General features: G+C 40.4%; 1 pseudogene; it reads right to left on the bottom strand.

Annotated features, from left to right (window-relative positions):
* Positions 1-972: 972 nt before the first annotated feature.
* On the bottom strand, positions 973-1,999 carry LOC131383363 (histone-lysine N-methyltransferase SETMAR-like; annotated as a pseudogene).
* Between the last annotated feature and the right edge of the window lie 8,521 nt (positions 2,000-10,520).

The following is a 10,520-nucleotide window of genomic DNA, read 5'->3' as shown; positions in this document are numbered from 1 at the left end:
ATCTGCAACTGCTGTTTTTCTCCATCCTTGAGGACCTCATGTATCTTTCCACAGCAAATGAGGAAGCCCTAGCTCTCTCTCTGCCTTCCATCAGTGGGTTAAGGGGCTTCTCCAGCTGTCTACCTATCTTCACAGTATTCCAGACAGAAATCAGGCATCAGTGTTTATGTTCACAGGGGCCCTGGTCTATGGAAAACCCATGCCAACTTCTTGCCATACTCCACCTCTTCCACTTTAGTGCACCTGGTGGGCCCCGGAGTATCTGCAGCTCAGTGAACAAGGAGCTGGAAGTGAGATGCCAAATATCTCTCCTTGAGACACCCCCAGTTGTGGTTAGCATGCCTCTCAGATCCCCAGTACTTGTCTGGGAGGGTAGGAAATGCCAAGCTGGCCCCACTAGGCCAACAGCTTTCCTTCCTTGGTGATCATCTTCTCTTATATAGGCTGATGGTGGCTGGAGGTGAGTAATAGTTTTGATACCTATTATATCAGACAGGATCTAATATCTTTCAGTAGATCTAGCTGAGACATGTCAGGCACTTCTTTTTAGCATGTGGAGGCATCTTTTTCTTATTTTCTCTGCTTTAGGGCTTCAACTAACTTCCAAGAAAACAGAAAAAAGCTCCATTCAGCATCCTCTTTTAAATTCAAATAATAAGTGACGTCATAATTGTTACTGATATGCAATATATAAAATATATTGTATTCATTCTTAGGATACAACGAACATCAGATTTTAAAACAGAACCCAGCTATCTTTCTTGACTCAATCTTTAAAAATTACTACTTTATGAAAACTTGCCTTTAATTTCTACTTTAAAGAATTTAAAGCCTTCTGTATGTGATGCCGGAGAGAGTCACACAGTTCCCCAGTGGCTCCAAGGCAACAATGATAGTATTAGGTTGGTGCAAACGTAATTGTAGTTTCAGACCGTTCATTTTAAATCATTATAACTAAGCTCAAACCCATCTTTATGAATCAAAATAGGAACCATTACAATCAATACTTTTTGCCAAAGAGAAATAAGTTTGCTTATTCCTGCAGCATAAAAGTCCCTGCTTTGGGATTGGATGAACTCTTGGAAAGCATTTTCTGCATTCTGCTGGTTGTGGAAGTGTTTTCCCTGCAAAAAGTTGTTGAGATGCTTGAAGAAGTGGTAGTCGGTTGGTAAGAAGTCAGGTGAATATGACGGATGAGGCAAAACTTCGTAGCCCAATTTGTTCAACTTTTGAAGCATTGATTGTGCAAAGTGTGGTCAGGCGTTGTTGTGGAGAAGAATTGGGCCCCTTCTGTTGATCAATGCTGGCTGCAAGCGGTGCAGTTTTTGGAGCATTTCATCAATTTGCTGAGCATACTTCTCAGATGTAATGGTTTAATCGGGATTCAAAAAACTGTAGTGGATCAAACCTGCAGCAGACCACCAAACAGTGAGCATGACCTTTTTTTGGTGCAATTTTGGCTTTGGGAAGTGCTTTGGAGCTTCTTCTCAATCCAACCAATGAGCTGGTCATTGCTGGCTGTCATATAAAATCCACTTTTCGTGGCATGTCACAATGCAACAGAGAAATGGTTTGTTGAAGCATAGAATAAAAGAGGATGACACTTCAAAACAACAATAGTTTTTTATTTTCACTCAGCTCATGAGGCACTCATTTATCAAGCTTTTTCACCTTTCCAATTTACTTCAGATGCCAAAGGACCATAGAATGATCGACGTTGAGTTCTTTGGCAACTAATCTTGTAGTTGTAAGAGGATCAGCTTTGATAATTGCTCTCAATTGGTCGTTAACTTCTGATGGCCGGCCACTATGCTCCTTATCTTCAAGGTTCTAGTCTCTTTTGCAAAACATCTTGAAACACCTGCACTGTACATTCATTAGCAGTTCCTTGGCCAAATGTGTCGTTTATGTTGCTAGTTGTCTCCACTGCCTTATGACCCATTTTGAACTCGAATAAGAAAGCCACTTTAATTTGCTTTGTGTCCGACATCATTTTCATAGTCTAAAATAAACAAAAAATAAACAGCAAGTTATGAGTTGTTAGCAAAAACATAAAATGAGAAATACCCATTAAAATGACATAAAACACTACCACATTTTTTAAAGAATGCATTCCAATATTAAATGGCAAATTCCAACAATACAAAAACCGCAGTTACTTTTGTACCAACCTAATAACTATTTTTATTCAGCACCATGTACATATCAAGCATACACTAGATACTTGACAGATATCTTTATTTTAAAAAAGCAAGTTGCAAAGTGTGTGTTCTCATTCCATTCATTCCATTTCACAGATAAGGAAATGAGACATAATAGTTAAAGAACTGGATCAAGGTCACACAGCTGGTAAACACTGAGCATGGAATTCTACCTGCCTGGCTCCAGTAGTTACAGTTTTCCATGTCCACGATACAGCCCAAACAGCTGCTTACAGCTTTGCCTACTTTTAAAGTCACATCATAGTAGCTTTTTAAGAGAAGTTTTTCCAAACTGGAGTGCACCTCCACTATTCGAGGGGAAAATGGGCTACTGTGAAGAGAGAAGAGTATTGCAGAGCCAAATAAGTCTAAGCAGTGGTGAGTTACTAAAGTTAAATACTTTGACTTGGCCAGGCACAGTGGCTTACACCTGTAATCCTGGCACTTTGGGAGTCCAAGGCATGGGGATCACCTGAGATTGGGAGTTTGAGACCAGACTGGCCAACACAGTGAAATCCCATCTCTACAAAAAATAAAAACAAAAATAAAATTACCCTGGTGTTGTGGTGCATGCCTGTAATCCCAGCTACTCAGGAGGCTGAGGCATGAGAATTGCTTGAATCTGGAAGGTAGAGGTTGCAGTGAGCCGAGATCATGCCACTGCACTCCAACCTGGGTGACAGAGTGAGACTCTATCTCAAAATAAATAAATAGTTTGTTTACTGTACCATTCCTTAGAGACTGTAATGTGCAGATGGATCTTTTGACAGATTAGGTGCCAGTAAATTACAGAGTATCTCAGTCTTATTGGCCACTGATATGGTTTGTCTGTGTCCCCACCCAAATCTCATCTTGAATTCCCGAGTGTTGTGGGAGGGACCAGGTGAGAGGCAATTGAATCATGGGGCAAGTCTTTCCCGTGCTGTTCTCCTGATAGTGATTAAGTCTCATGAGATCTGATGGTTTTAAAAAGAGGAGTTCCCCTGCACAAGCTCTCTCTCTTTGCCTGCTGCCATCCATATGAGACTTGATTTGCTCTTTTTTGCTTTCCACCATGATTGTGAGGCTTCCCCAGCCACGTGGAATTGTAAGTCCAATTAAACCTCTTTCTTTTGTAAATTGCCCAGTCTTGGGTATATCTCTATCAGCAGCATGAAAACGGACTAATACAGCCACATAATCTTTTTTAGGACATTCCTATTGACCTCTCCTGTCACAGAGCTTGTAGATCAATGGCCTCCTGGATCTGTGCAGAGGCTGGTGGGAGACGGACATTGACATTAGGCAGGCTCTGCTGCATGGCAGCTGCAGAAGGAGCCCACATTTCATCAGTTGCTTTTTAATGAGGTCTCCTTCAACACCCCCTTCCCCTAAAATCTCTGTTCTTCAACTGCTTCTTCCAGATTACCAACAGAAAAGACAGAGGAGGACATAGCTTTTCTTCCTTCCCAAAGCACCTTCCTTTGTTGCTCCTGATCTAAATGCAGTCACACAGGCAGCTAAATCACAGTCATGGTGAAGCCAGCCCTATTCATCCTTCTCAATGATACTCATTCTTCTGGACTTCTCAAAATAAAGAATCTAATAATGCTCCATCTTTATAGAAAGCAGTGTCTTTAATTTTAGGTGAATTTCATAATTTGGCTTTTGTTCAGAGCTCTTTTAAGGGCCTTACTCTTTTCTTTTTTTGTATATTTGGAGACATTTTATGACATGCAGAACAGAATAGTTCTAAAGCATAATTATGTAACTGTGAAAGATTCTCCTATCTTTCACAACATAATACGTTTCCTTGGCCATATCACTCACCTGCCATCTGCTCCCACTCCTGATATTCCTGTGGCCATATTCTTTTCTTTTTAGAGGCAGTAACTTGAACTGCATCAATTCCACTTATATTCCATAATGCTCAAATTTGTTTTTAAGTATTTTTAAATTTTAGAATAGTTTTAGATTTACAGAGAAGTTATGAAGATGGTACAGAGAGTTTTCATATGCCCCACACCCAGTTTATTATGTTATATTAGGATGATGTATTTATCACAGTTAATGAGCCAGTATTGATACATTATTATTAGCTGAGTTCACATTTTATTCAAATTTCTTCAGTTTTCACTTCTCAAAAAACAAAATTCCATAGCTTATTTTCAGCACCTAAAAATTAAGTGTCCAGTGTTATATTTCAGAAGGGTAAAGGAAATTTTCCTGCCTCTTGTTCGTGGGGGTTAGCAATAGGCAAGAAACCCCCTCCAAGGCTGAGACCTCATCAACATTCAGCTTTCGCCTGATTTAGGAGCTCCATTTCTTGATCCTGCCACCTCCCCCATAAAAGTTTTTTTATAAGATCTGGGAACTATTAAAAATTCCCTCCAGGCCAGGTGCGGTGGCTCACGCCTGTAATCCCAGCACTTTGGAAGGCCGAGGCGGGCAGATCACGAGATCAAGACATCGAGACCATCCTGGCTAACACGGTGAAACCCCGTCTCTACTAAAAATGCAAAAAGAATTAGCTGGCCATATTGGTGGGCGCCTGTAGTCCCAGCTACTCGGGAGACTGAGGCAGGAGAATGGCGTGAACTCGGCAGGCAGAGCCTGCAGTGAGCCAAGATCCCGCCACTGTACTCCAGCCTGGGCAGCTCAACAAACTGAGTTCAACGATCAAATTGGCTTTTATTAGTGATTCATGAATCAGGCAGCATCCAATCTATAAAACCGAAAGGTGCTCTGATGAGCTCTTTCAATGGGTTGCATAGCATTTTCATTATGTGTGTGATGTGGTTTGACTCTGTGTTGCCACCCAAATCTCGAGTTGAATTGTAATTCTCCATGTTCGGGGAGAGACTTGGTGGAAGGTGAGTAGATCATGGAGGCAGATTTACCCGTTGCTGCTCTCGTGATAGTGAGTGAGTTCTTACGAGATCTTGTTGTTTGAAAGTGTGTAGCACTTCCCCATTCACTGTCTCTCTCCTGCTCCACATGTGAAGAAGGCGCTTGCTTCCCCTTCACCCTTCCGCCAGGACTGTAAGTTTCCTGAGGCTTCCCCAGCCATGCCTTCTGTACAGACGGTGGAACTGTGAGTCAATTAAACCTCTTTTCTTCATATATTACCCAGTCTCAGGTAGTTCTTTGTAGGATTGTAAGAACGGACTAATACAGTGTGTTTTTTCCTCTCTTTCTTTCTTTTTTCTTTATTTTTTTCCTTGCTTGCTGGCACTGCAAGTTACTTCAGGCTCATCTTCTGCATTCCCTGACTTCATGCACCAATTTGCTCTGTCACTTTTTTCCATATTTTTGTCCCCCCACTCATAGTACTTAAGTTGAAATCACAGATCCTGTGGTAATTAGTATGTTTTCAAATCAATACAATGATTTGACATGACAGACTGCTCCGGTAATTTTTAATGTTAATGAAACTGCATTTAGAGAAGATTTAGGCTTATTGTGAATTATTTAATTTATACAGCCAATTATGAACTATAAGCATGGATGGAGAGAAAAGATAATGGAAAAACAGATAAGCCAAAAATAATTTTTATTTGACTTGAAATATTAAGACACCTACAAGTGAATACCTTCCCCTCCCTCCCTGACAACTGCAACAGAGTGGTGGGATCCATTTATCACTGTCCTGAGACTGGACTGGATGGGAATTGGGGAGAGCTTCAGTTTCCCCAAAGACCACATAAAATCAATATTCAAGACTTGCTGAGAAAAGAAACATCAAAAAATAAGATGATTGCAAAAACACAGCATAATTAATCTGTTTGCTTTTAAATCATCTGCATCAGGCCAGGGAATTTCTGGTTTAACACATACAGTTACAATGGATAATTTCTTACTGTCTCTCTTCCACAATCCAAAACCATCCCACTTGAAGTCTAATTTTCATAAGATGACTTATGGTGATGGTGAGCAAAGGAATTCTCAGTATCAAAAAATCAGATTGTCACATTTGATTGACAATTTGAAGGAGACTAGAATTCTTTTTTTGTGTGTGTGGGTATCAGTTGTTAATTTTTATTGCTGAACAGTATTCCATTGTATGGATATACCACAGTTTGTTTATTTGGTCACTTTTTGATGGTTGACATCAATGAAATGTTGACATTTGAGCTGTTTCCCTTTTTGGCTATTACAAACAAAGCTGCTATGAACATTCATTTATAAGTCTATGTATGGACATATGCTTCCATTTTTCTTAGTAAATATCTTCGTGTAGAAAAGCTGTCTTTTATAATAGGTGTATATTTAACTTTGTAAGAAACTTCCAAACTGTTATCCAAAGTAGTTGTAATTTTGCATTCCCAGTAGTAATCTTTGTGAGTTCTATTTCCTCTCCATTCTCAACAACACTTGGTATAGTTGGTCTTTTTAATTATAAACATTCTAATAGGTGTGAAATATAAGTTCAGGAAGAGATATTGAACATCACTTTTATTTAGAGAAGGAGATGAGAATTCTTTTCGTGAATTAATATATATGGCAAATTAAGGAAGTGTTGTCAACGTTACATTTTAAAAAATAAAATGTTTACTTAAGAATATTTCCATTTCCTAAAAAAAATAGAATTGTGTGTAATATTGTGCCCCTACCAGAGAGACAGATCCAATAAAGTGATGATATGGAGTGGTCTCAAAGTAAGAAAGGACTGGGCACAGTGGCTCATGCCTATAATCCTAACACTTTTGGGAGTGGGAGGATTGCTTGAGGCCAGGAGTTTGAGACCAGCCCCCTCTCTATTCAATTTTTAAAAAATTAAAATAAAATTTAAAAATTGCTCACTAACTATGGTCTGAAAAAAATGAATAACAACTGTTATAAAACCATAGACATTATTGTAAGCAGATGTTCTCATACATTTAAGTAGTTTATAGAATTGTTAACCTAAATCTCATTAATATTTTAAATTTCTTGGGAATACATTTTACAACGAATTGATCTTGTCTGGATCTCCGTGTAACTCTGTACTTCAGCAAGTATGGCTTAGCAGATATAATCACAAAGCAACTTAATTTTATCATCCCACTGTAACTTTACTGTTATTTAGCTGAGGTGGTTCCTCCCTCTTTCTGGATAAAAAGGCTAGCAATCTCCTAACTCTCTGATTAGTTTCAAAATTATGAAGTCCTATAATTCCTCTAAAGGGCAAGACAAAGTTTCAAATTAGAAATTAGAAAGGTCACCCTTACTTATTAATCAAACCTTCCAGCTTCATTCAAGTCACAACTGTTTCCCCTCCCACCAGGTGGAGCATATTCTGGGGAGAAAGGGGTTACAGTGTCTTCTCTCTTTCTAGCTCTTTCAGAGCCCTTGGAGGTTGGAGAGAACGTAGAAGTTTTCTGTAAAGAGAGTTGTGGCATGAGTCTTAGTCCCCAGTCAGAGCTGGGAAGTGTTCATCTCTTTGTTGTGAACGAAGAGAAAGGAAGTACAGCGGGATCATCTGCAGAGCAGAGATGGGGGTTTCACGATGTTGGCAAGGCGCTGGTCTCAAACTTCTGACCTCAGGTGATCCGCCCGCCTTGGCCTCCCAAAGTGCTGGGATTACAGGCATGAGCCACCACACCCGGCCTCAGAGTCATTTTCTAACCAATACACACATGTATGCTAATAAGCTCATGAGCAAAACATGTGAGTATATTAAATTTTTAAAAAGTGGAATGTGTAATAAATTAAATTTTAAAAAGTGATATGTGTACCCTGAAATTAGAAGGACCCAGTATACTAGTGACTAACTCCCCTCTGAGAAATCTGGAGGATAAATAATGGGCTGACCAGCTGATAGGAATGGTGCTGAGGGAAAAGTGGCTGCCAAAGGAATGAGCCTGGACTCCAAGTTTGTCAGGGAAAAAGAAGCATGAGTGTTTCTCATGATCCACTGGAGATTGTTTTAGATCCTGTATAATAGGGTCACTAGAGAAGGGATGGGACCTGCAGTAGCTACAGCAGAGGCTGGATGCCCAAGTGTAAGGGATGAGCTGGAGCAGCGTTATCACTGGCATTAGGGGCTGTGCAGGTGAAAAATCTCCACTCATGGGGCTGGGGCCCGATAACTCACAAAAGCACTCAGAAAGCACACATCACCTCTAAACACCAGCCGGACTTAGAAAACAGAAGCCCAGCTCAATACACGAACAGTCAAAGAAGGAACTTTCCTTCCCTTCTAATCTTCTTTTTTCTGAAAGAAAAAAAAAAACCACCATGCAGATTCCAATGACATTAATCTAGAGGTGAACCAGAGCAAAGGCATTTTTCAAAACATCTCCAATGATTCTAACACATATCTGGAGTTTTGTGCCAATGGTTTGGACTAACCTTCAATTATCCATGTCAACGGACAAGTTGGGAGAATTGCACGTTCTGGGAAGAACACAGATAACTGAATTCTATAGACAACCCCAAATCTCATTTTTGTCAATGGCTTCAGACTTTTTATATTTTAACTAGGTGATAATACCCAAACTGACTGTCTTGATTTCCTATCTTTATTTCTGTCACTCATGATAAGATGGAGGTGCTAATTAACATTGAAATGGCCTGAAGACAGACAAAAAGCAAGAGAAAAAGAGGGAAAGGAGTGTGCGGATCCAGAAATTAGTTCTTTGTCCTTGTAATTGCAGGGTTAACAGGCATATGGTGCTGTGTGCCAGAACCCAGTAAGAGAATTCTACAAGTAACACATTTCTTCTCACAACCACTCTGTGAGGCACGTTATTATCCCTATTTTACAGATGAGAAAACTGTGGCATGAAGATGATACTAACTTGCCAAAAGTCATAAAGCTAGCCAGCAGTGAAGCTGGAATGGTACCCAGATTATCTGACTCCAGTCTGGTTTTTTTTGTTTTGAGATGAAGTCTCGCTCTTGTCCCCTAGGCTGGAGTGCAATGGTGCGATCTCAGCTCACTGCAACCTCTGCCTCCCAGGTTCAAGCGATTCTCCTGCTTCAGCCTCCCAAGTAGCTGAGATTACAGGAGCCTGCCATCACGCCCGATGAATTTTTGTATTTTTAGTAGAGATGGGGTTTCACCATGTTGGCAAGGCTGGTCTCCAACTCCTGACCTCAGGTGATCCGCCCGCCTCGGCCTCCCAAAGTGCTGGGATTACAGGCTTGAGCCACTGCACCCGGTCCTTTTTTAACCAATACACACATGTATGCTAATAAGCTCATGAGCAAAACGTGTGAGTATATTAAATTAAAAAAAAGTGGAAGAACTCTGTAGTAATCCTTCAGAAAGCCTAAGAAGCATATTTTTGAAAGGATCCTGAATGCTTTTTTTTTTTTTCCTGGTTATACTGCTGACTCACAATGTGGAATTGAGACAGCCAAGTGTAAAGGGGTCCCCAGAGAAATTCCAACCACCTGCGCACTGGGAGGAGCATGCACTGGGGTGAAGCCACAGAATTCCATGCCATTTGCAGTGGGGAGGAGCCTGGCCCCTCCTCTTCCTGGGTGGAATCTGGGATTCAGTCTGTGAGGCAGGAAGCCCACTAGAGCAGGACTCTCACTCTGCTGAGGGTCCCTGTTACCCCTTTTTCCTTTTTGCCCAATAAATCCCATTTTTCTCACCCTTCAAAGCGTCTGCGAGCCTAACATTTCATGGCCATGTGACAAGGACCCCATCTTTAGCTGAACTAAGGAGAAAGCCCTTCAACAAAATCAGTTTCTGAGCTAACACTTTAAAGAAATGATTATTTGCAAATTCAAAGCTAGTTTATTATTAAATATTTTGGTACCTGAAAGGTAATACAATTTACCTTGAAACTAAATCCCTGAGTGAAGTGATTGATAGATTATTGCTACTATTCTAAGAATATCTGCTTAAATGAACAGATTCTACAGAATCTCTTTCCACGCTCGCCACTTGCGCAGTTTTCCTGAATAACGCAATTTCCATCTTGCTTCCCCATTTGTATTCATTTCACCTATCAGGTAACAGAGCCTTGATTCAATCAGGGTTTTATTAAGCCCTCATCATGTACTTAATTCTATATCTCTTTCAAAATGTCATAATCTATCGTCTCATCGTGAGCTGCATCTAGTCAGTTTATTAGTGTCCTACGTGTTCATGATGTGCTTTGCTTTCCACCATGCTAATGAAATTACTTGTTGGATAAATTATTGCAGAATGTTCCGGATAATGGCGATCAGACAAATGTCAGGGTGCTCATTAATATTTCCTAAACACTTGCAGGAAGGAAAACATTGCTATTTTGTCTCTGGTCCTCTCCCTCTGTCTCTGAAGACTGGCAGACATCAGTACTGCTACAAGATACCCTGAGCTGACCCTAGGCCAGTGGGTCTCAACTTTGGCTGCACATT

The sequence above is a fragment of the Hylobates moloch genome, unplaced genomic scaffold (genome assembly GCF_009828535.3).
Source record: "Hylobates moloch isolate HMO894 unplaced genomic scaffold, HMol_V3 SCAFFOLD_4, whole genome shotgun sequence".
Taxonomy (NCBI): Eukaryota; Metazoa; Chordata; class Mammalia; order Primates; family Hylobatidae; genus Hylobates; species Hylobates moloch.
This window is presented reverse-complemented; position numbering and strand designations above follow the sequence as displayed.